This window comes from Cynara cardunculus, unplaced genomic scaffold, assembly GCF_001531365.2.
Source record: "Cynara cardunculus var. scolymus isolate 2C unplaced genomic scaffold, CcrdV1 Un_Scaffold_1684, whole genome shotgun sequence".
Lineage (NCBI taxonomy): Eukaryota > Viridiplantae > Streptophyta > Magnoliopsida > Asterales > Asteraceae > Cynara > Cynara cardunculus.
The window spans coordinates 64413-74376 of NW_020200838.1; positions in this window are offsets into that span (position 1 = coordinate 64413).

A 9964-nucleotide genomic window follows, 5' to 3' on the forward strand; every position below is an offset into this window, starting at 1 on the left:
AATTCATTGAATCCAATCCCTTGAGTGTCCGTTTGACCATTTAATTTTTCATATACGTCTTGGGCATCTTTATACTTCTTCATCAGAAGTTCATTGGTTTGAAGCTTCTGGAAAAGGATATCTCGTTCTTTTTGAAAGAAATCTTTAAGAGCTGCTCAATTTAGTCTCTCTGCCTTGGATTCCTTTAAGGCCTTTGTTTTCTTTTCTAGGTCCTTAGTTATTCGTTTGTTTAATTCCAGAAGTTTATCTTCATCTGATTTCTTAAGTGTGTTGATGCGAGTCTTTTCCTTTTCAAGTTCAGCTTTTTCTTCGGTTAGAAAATCAATTTCTCATTTGTAGAAACTTGCTTCTTTTTCCGCTTTTATCCTTTCAGATTTTTCAAAATTTAATTTCTCTTTTAATGTCAAGAAATCTTCTGAAAGTTTTATTACCCTTAACTCTAGTTCCGATGGAGCAGAGTTGGTTTAATTGGAGGTAGACTCACATACCTGATCATCAGAGTTGTAGGCGTATTCTGCATTGAATCGGACGCCCAATTTTCTTTCTCAACCATCAGGCTTCGCTCTCTGGAATTATATTTGTATTTGTTCTTGTAATAGTCAGCATCCTTTACCAATCGTTCTCAGCATTCTTTGGAAAAATGGCTGAGTTTTCCGCATTTAAAGCATCGGAGATCATTTTTCCTTCCATCCTTGTCTTCTTTCCACTCGTCTCTTTTGTCTTCTCTTCTTTCTTCTCTTTCTTCTCTCCCATCTCTTCTATCTTCCCTCTTATGAAATTTGGATGGCTTCCTTTCATACGATGACTAGTACCTTTCCCTCATGAACTCTTTTCGTTCATAGGGTTTCTTGATGAACTTTTTCTGGAACTGCTTTGTGATCAAGGCCAAAGATTTGGTAAAAGTTTAATTTCATCATCTGATTCAGAAGTTTCTTCTTAAGATTCTGATTCTACCACCAATGCTTTCTTGCCTTTCTTTTTATGTTCTTTGGTAGAGGTCCTTGATTTTTCCTTTTCATCGGCAGCAATGGCAATAGGTCCACTAATGGAAACCTTCTTTTTTCATTATGTCATTCTCTTGTGGTGCAAGCGTTCCATACAGATCATGAAGTGACCAGCCGTCTAGGTCCTGGTTTGCTTGAAGGGACATAGACAGCTGAGTCCATTCATCACCAAGACTTTTTAGGAATCAAACGTTGTTTTCTTCCTTAGTTCTGGAGATATCGTTTCGACGACATTGATTGATCAATGTGTTAAAACGATCATATGTTTTATGTATTGGTTCATCAGAAAGGGCCTTGAAATTAGTATATTCGTTGAGACATTGTGCTCTATGATTTTTCCTCTTTTTTGCTCCTCCTTCCAGTTGGCTTGCCAGTTCATCCCATAGTTCCTTGGATGTGGACCATGCGTCGAGGGATTGGAAGATTTCATTGGGTATGGCCATGATTATCAATCGTTTGGCCTTCTTGTCTGTTTCTACCCTTTCCATGTCGTCTTCATCCCAATTCTTCTCATCCTTGGGCATATAGTAGGCAGGAATTGCAGCCGTGGTGTTTGTTCCTGCAACTCTTGGGACAAGAGTTTGTGGAATGTAAGGGCCCTCCATTACAGATCGCAAGAGGTTCCTGTCCATTCCTTCCAAGAAATTCACCATTATGGTCTTCCATTGTGGGTATTCTTTTCGTTGAAGAGTTGGAGGCTTGGTAAGGGAGCCAACACTATAAGCGGAATTCCAGTTGGCCATTGAGAATTTTGAAGAGAAGGATTTGTGTTTTGACCAGAGAAAAGGTCAAAAATTGAGAGATTTTTGTTTGATCGTTTTTATTGGAAAATCAATCAATMGGCTCTGATACCAATTGTTGATCTCAGATCTCTCAATAACACTGATAATCTGGTTAATAACAACCAAATTATAATGATTTGATGAACAAAGTGATGAACACTCAAGAAGAAATTATGAACAATTAAAAATAATCTTGAGCATCAAAGATTTCACTTTATTAATAAGAAAAACTTAAAGGCGACTATTTTTACAATAGGCCTAATCACCTATTTAAACTAATAAGAAGATAACTATCTAATGAGACTTTTTAGCTAATCATCTATTAATAGATAACGTTTATCTAAACTATGGATAAGCTTTAGTAATTAAGATAAACTCGAAATCTAGCTATTGACTTGTCATCTCCAGCTGTCATTCATGGTATGATGGATCATCCTTATCTGTAAGTCTTCATCGCATGCTTCTGGATGAATTGTTGGAAAATTCTCTAAGTGTAGTTGACCAGAGGGTTGATGAAGATGCTCTTTCCATCGCATCCTTGGTCGTCCATYGGTCCTCTGGTTGTGCTCCAGACTTAGTCAATTCTGCCTTGATGTCATCATCAGTCTTCTGGTTTTTCATCACTTATTGTTTTTCATTACTTTTTCACTTTATGAATTATGGGGTTTAACAACCTTTCTGTCAGAGTGAACCTCATTCATAGTTTTTATCCAAATCATATTCTCAACCACAGTTTATAATCAAACCTTTCCAATCATAAGAACACTCTGTTCTAAATCAAATTGCCAACTCAACTTGTTCTTCCCAAACAAGGCATTGTTTTAAAACTGATTCTGAAGAACAGTTTCTGTTTAATCCTTTCAAAACAGGTTCTAATCTTTGAACCATAAAACATTTCTTTCAAAACTGTTTAAAAGCAGTTTTCACCATATTGTTTCTAAATCCAATTATCCGTAATTACTAAATTACAAGATCGAACAACAGCTTATAAGCTTACGGTTATAATCAAAAGGTTAATAAAACTCACCTTAATAACACAGATTCTCTAGGTTATCACACAGCAACTTAACAAAATCCTTAACAGCAATTTCTTCAAGAAATGCTCTTCATCGCCTTTAAATTTCTCTTGTATATTTTGTAAAATAATGAACTGATAAGGTTTTTACCTTATCTTTTTTCTTTTATACTTAGGATGAGGCGGTGATGGATATCTTTCAATGTAAAATCATTAGGTGGTGGAAAGATAATGTTTTATAATCAACTTTTCTTAACCATGAATGTTTGAATTATTATAATATTCCTACATATTATATTATCATATAACCGCCTATAAAATTTCCACATGCATGCATAATATCAAATTACCACACATGTGCACATAATTCATGCATTTACAATTTTAAGATAACATGCATGCTATCATATAATTCACATAATAAACACATAGAATTACCTTGACTAGGTTTGCAGAAAACCCGGTTATAACATTCTATTCCCCTTAAAAGAATTACGTCCCGGAATTCACTGAAATAACCAAGGGTATTGGTTTCTCATGTGAGATTCTAGTTCCCATTATGCTTCGGAACCCTTGTGAAAATGCCACTGTACTTTTACCAAACTAATCCTCTTTATTTCTCAAGACTTTGGTCTTTCTGTCAGTTACTGCTTCTGGTGTCTCGAAGAAATTCAACTTATCATCAAGTTTGATCTCAAAAAGTGGTATTGTTAGACTTGGGTCTGCCAAACATTTGCGTAGATTCGATACATGAAAAGAGCTGTGAATCTGACTGAGTTCCTTTTGGTAGTTCCAACTGATAAGCTACCGGCCCAATTCTTTTGCAGATTTTGAATGGTCCAATATACCTTGGACTGAGTTTTCCTTTTTTCCCGAATCTCATAATACCTTTTTGATGGAGATACTTTTAACATCACAAGGTCTCCTACACTCAATTCAGTCGGTTTCCTTCGTTTGTTGGCGTAACTTCTCTAACGATCTTGGGCAGTCTAAATTCTTGTATAAATCTGCTCAATTTTTTCAGACGATGTTTGCACAATTTCAGGACCTGTTAACTGTTTTTCACCTACCTCATTCCAACACAACGGCGTTTGGCATTTTCTTCCATACAAAACTTCACAAGGTGCCACTTGAATGCCGGAGTGATTACTGTTATTGTAGGCAAATTCTATCAATGGTAAATGTTCATCCCATGATCCTCCAAAGTCAATGACACAGGTTCTTAACATTTCATCGAGAGTTTGGATGGTTCATTCACTTTGTCTATCCGTTTGTGGGTGATTAGTTGTACTCAATCTGATTTGAGATCCCAAAGCTCTTTGTAGACTTTCCCAAAATTTTGAAGTAAAACGACTGTCACGGTCAGAAATAATGGACAATGGAACACCATGTCTAGTCATGATTTCCTTGATGTATAATTGAGCCACCCTTTCCAATGAATAAGTATCTTTCATTGGTAGGAAATGTGCAGACTTTGAGAAACGATCCACTATTACCCAAATTGCATCATATCCTTCTGCTGTTCGGGGTAGTTTCATCATGAAGTCCATTGTAATCTGATCCCATTTCCAGACTGGTATCTCTAATGATTGCAGGTTTCCATAGCGTCTTTGATGCTCAATCTTGACATGTAAAGAAGTTAGACATTGTTCCACATATGCCGCTATATCTTTCTTTAATACCGGCCACCAATAAAATACTTTCAAGTCTTTGTAAATTTTGTTAGTACATGGGTGAATTGAATAACGAGACTTGTGACTTTCGTGTAGGATGATTTCTCGTATATTACCATATTTTGGTACCCAAATTTAGCCTTGGAAGTATAAAAGTCCTTCATTGTTGGTTTCCATGGTAGAAATTATTCTTCCCACTTTTTCAGACTTCTTGTTTTCTTCTTTAACAGCTTCCTTCTGGTTTTTCAAAATCTCTTGGTGAAGGTCTGGAGTTAAGCAAATTTTTGTTGCTCTGATCGTCCCACTTCTTTCCTTTCTGCTCAAGGCATCAGCCACCACGTTTGCCTTTCTTGGGTGGTAGAGAATCACACAATCATAGTCGTTAACGAGTTCAATCGATCGCCTCTGCCTCATATTCAGATCCCTCTGGTTGAATAAATGTTGTAAACTTTTATGATCTGTAAAGATGTGGCATTTAGATCCTAGAAGATAGTATCTCCATATTTTTAGTGCAAAAACCACGGCTGCTAATTCCATGTCATGGGTGGGGTATTGTTTTTCAAGATCCTTTAGTTGGTGAGATGCATAAGATATGACTTTACCCCTCTGCATCAATACACAACCGAATCCCAACTTTGATGCATTTTTGTACACTATGAAGTCCTCTGTTCCATCAGGCAGAGATAAAATTGGAGCGCTGCAAAGGTGATCCTTTAATAACTGAATAGCTTTATGCTGCTCTGCCTCCCATTGAAACATGACATTTTTCCGAGTTAACTTGGTTAATGGTATGGCTATTTTTTAAAAGTTCGGTATGAACTTACGGTAATAACCTACTAATCCCAAAAAACTTCGGATTTCAGATGGGGATTTTGGTGCTTCCCACTTGGCAATTGCTTCAATTTTTGTTGGACCTACTTGTATTCCTCTTTCTGATATCACGTGTCCCAAAAACTGAACTTCTCGTAACTAGAACTCGCATTTTGACAACTTAGCATACAACCCTTTTTTTGCTTAAGTGACTCAGGACCAGATAGAGATGCTCTGCATGTTCTTCCTCTGTCTTCGAGTAAATCAGAATGTCATCAATGAACACAATCATAAACTTATCAAGATATTCTCGACATATTATGTTCATTAAGTCCATAAAGGCTGCATGTGCATTGGTTAATCCAAAAGCCATAACCAAAAATTCATGATGCCTGTACCTTGTCCTGAAAGCAATCATAGGAATGTCTTCATTTCATACCTTGAGTTGGTGATATCCAGACCGCATATCAATCTTGGAGAAATAGCTGGCCCCTACTAATTGATCAAATAGATCGTCTATCCTAGGTAATAGATATTTATTTTTGATTGTTAATTTGTTGAGTTCTCGGTAATCTATGCACATTCGCATAGACCCATCTTTCTTCTTGACAAACAGAACTGGGGCTCCCCAAGGTGATGTACTTGGTCTGATAAAGCCCTTATCGAGTAAATCTTTTAACTGCGCGACTAACTCTTTTAGCTCTGGTGGGGCTAATCTATATGGCGCTTTGGCTACAGGCATTTCCCCGGATAAGAGGTCAATTCTGAATTCTATATCTCTATCTGGTGGAAGACCAGACAAATCTTTCGGGAATACCTCTGGAAAATCACTGACCATTGGGATCAATCTCTGTTCTTCTTTTTCCTTCTTGGCATTGATTACATAGGCCAAAAATCCTTGACACCCCTTCTGCATGCATTTTCTAGCCTTCATTACTGATAACAATCTGCGTGAATGGCTTTGACCATCACTATGAATATTAATAGTCTTTATGTTTGGCAATGTCATTCTGACCATCTTCTTATCATAAATAATGTTGGCCTGATTCTTGGCTAACCAATCCATTCCCACTATTACATCAAACTCTTTCATATGCATGGGAAATAATCTGATAGGTAGCTCACATTTCTCAATCATAATAGTGCAGTCTTTAAACACATAATCCACAGATAATTGACCATTAGAAGTATCAACTACTAACTTATTGTCAAGTGACACAAAATTCATACGAGCACATAGAGCAAATGATGGGGATACAAACGGGAAGTTTGCACCTAAGTCAAATAACACTTTAGCATGCAAGGAGTTTACGAAAAATGTACCTGTTACTACATCGAGTGTAGTTTCTGCTTCATGTTTGGTTATTTGAAAAGATTGACCCTGCACCCCACTCGTTCCTCTGCCCATACTTGGTGTCCCACGACCGGTCGAAGTATTGCTTCCCATAGTAAGCTGTGGAGCTTTCAATTGTGGAAAATTATTCTTGAAATGATATGGGGAATTACAATGGAAGTATTTTTTGTTTTCTCGACAAAAATTTGAAGTATGCCCAACTTCATCACAGTTAAAACACTTTATTGGTTCTGCTCGACATTCCCCTCGGTGGTACTGTCGACATCAGGGACAGGCTCTTTCTATCGGTCTCTATACTGTTCTATTAGTAAACTTGGTAGTTTTTGGTCCTTGATAACTAACCGAAGATCCTTCCCATTTTCTTTTCTCCATGTGTTTCCCTTCTTCACTTCTGTTCTTGGTTCTCTCGGTGATCTCTGCTGCATCTACTGCCATTGCAAAAGGTGGCAGGATTCATTGCTATAACAAATTCCCTGATGGATGGTTTTAGACCCCAAATGTATCGTACTACTTTTCTCACCTCTGTGGAGATATAATGTTCAGCAAACCTTGAATATTCTATAAATTTCTCCGTGTATTCTCTGACTGACCCAGAGCTCTGTTCCAGCTTTAAGAAATCTTTTTCCATCTGTCTGACCGTTGTTTTAGGACAAAATTGTTATTTAAATCTATTCACAAAATCTGCCCATGTCATAGTTTGTAGAATATCTGTTTTGGCCAATGATTCTATCTCCCACCAAAACAAAGCATTTGACTTTAAAACAGAAACTGCAAATCTAACTTTATCGGATTCTGCACATCGAATAGTGTTGAATACAGACTCTATCTCTTTGATCCAACACATGGCATTAACTGTATCTCTGTCTCCCGAGAAAGTTGGTGGCTTGCAGGTTAAGAACATCTTTATATCTCCTTCCCGATTATTGATAACTGGAACTGTTGGATTAATTTCAACTCTGCCAGTCTTGATTCTGACAGGAATTCCCATAATGGAAGTCAAAGTTTCCCTTAGCTTTCCCATTTCTTCAGCAAGCATATTTCTAGTCACGTATTCTGGTTGTGGTATCTGTTCTTGATTCATATTTTCAGAATTGGATTATGCATGGTCTATATTGTTTTCTAGTTGACTGGCTATGCCTCTGGTCTGCCCTCTTCCTTGACCTCTACCTCTACCCCTTCCTCTACCTCTTCCTCTACCCTCAGAGGTGCCAATAGGAGCAATAATAGGGGAATCTTCTTCTTCATTAATGGGGTTCGGGCGGGTGATCCCTTCTGACCTTCTAGATCTGCTTGTCATTTGTTGATTTCAAAATTTAATAAACATATTTTCATATTCCCAAATACAAATAAGTTTCCCAGTTTAGTTATGTACCTATAAATTCAAAATTACATTGGCCAGATGTAATCCGAAAATACCTTACAAACTGTTCTCTTAACTTAACATATTTATTCCATGGGTGCTAACTATGTCTGGACCCTTAATATGCAATAAAACAGTTTAAGTCTAGGCATCATGCATGTGAATACCTAAATCCCTTAAACTCAGGCTCTGATACCATCATTGTAACACCCCCATATTCATATATTGCATATAACACATATTTCATACATAGAATACATGTTTTTTCCACATAGGTCTATAATACAAGAGACTAAAATATACAACTCAAAAATTTCAAAGTACATGCTCTTGTATTCTAACATCTAAGCTTCAACACATGGCTAACCAAGATCTTCAAATAATAAAGCACATAGGGACGTAATTCATATAATGTTTTTTCCCTTATTATCATTACCTGCATACATATGTTTGAAAACACAAAATGAGGGTTAGACATAAATGTCTAGTGAGGTTCCCTTTTATGTAAATGCTGGGTGAAGATCACCAAAACATTTATTTCAAATAATCCATAGGTAGCAAACACTGAATCATATTCCATTTTGGGTCCATCGGGCCTCTAGTTCCAAACACCACACTTAGAGTTATTTTACTAATCACAACCAGAGTCCCTCTGGTTCCTCTACCAGAGCTTCTGGTTCCTCGGCCAGAGACTCTGGTTGCACTCACTTGTGAGACGACAAGAGCCCCTCGCGTCTTTTTTTTGTATAAAATACCAAGTATAAAATTGTTTTTTCTTAAAACTTCTTTAAATATAATTTTGACACAGAAGCTCTTATCAATAGATACAGAGCCTCTGGTCCAACTAGTACGTTTTAGTAAAAATGTAAATATTCATCAAATCAATAACAAGAATCCTCTGATCCAATAGTGATGACCAACCAGAGCTTCTCTGGTTCCTCATAAAATGTACATTTTGTTCCAAAAATACTTTTTGCCAAAACCAATGACCATAGGCCATATTTTCCCGTAACCATAACATCAATACTACTATTTCCAATAAGAACAACATCTCTGAATCCTCAAATCACCAAGAAGAGAGAACTTCAATCTGTTCTAATCTTACTAGATATAATAGCAAGAGTTATACCATGCATACACACACAACGACCATCCTTATTACATCCATAAATCCCCTGTTTATAGCAATAGTTATCCATCACACAGAACGACCATCCTTATTTCCCCTGAAATTCATATGAACTATTTCATCCAATGACAGGTTGCAGAACTTTCTGTCAGAGTGAACCTCGTTCATAGTTTTTATCCAAATCATATTCTCAACACAGGTTTATAATCAAACCTTTCCAATCATATGAACACTCTGTTCTAAATCAAATTGCTCAACTCAACTTGTTCTTCCCAAACAGGTTATTGTTTTTAAACTGATTCTGAAGAACAATTTTTGTTTAATCCTTTCAAAACAGGTTCTAATCTTTGAACCACAAAACATTTCTTTCAAAACTGTTAAAAAGCAATTTTCACCAAATTCCTTCTAAATCTCAATCATCCGTAATTACTAGATTACAAGATCGAACAACAGCTTATAAACTTACGTTTATAATCAAAAGGTTAATAAAACTCAACTTGATAACACAGATTCTGTAGGTTATCACACAGCAATTTAACAGAATCCTTAACAGCAATTTCTTCAAGAAATGCTCTTCACCGCCTTTAAATTTCTCTTCTATATTTTGTAAAATAGTGAACTGATAAGGGTTTTACCTTATCCTTTTTCTTTTATACTTAGGCTGAGGCGGTGATGCATATCTTTCAATATAAAATCATTAGGTGCTGGAAAGATAATGTTTTATAATCAACCTTTCTTAACCATGAAGGTTTGAATTATAATAATATTCCCACATATTATATTATCATATAACCGCCTATAAAATTTCCACATGCATGCATAATATCAAATTACCAC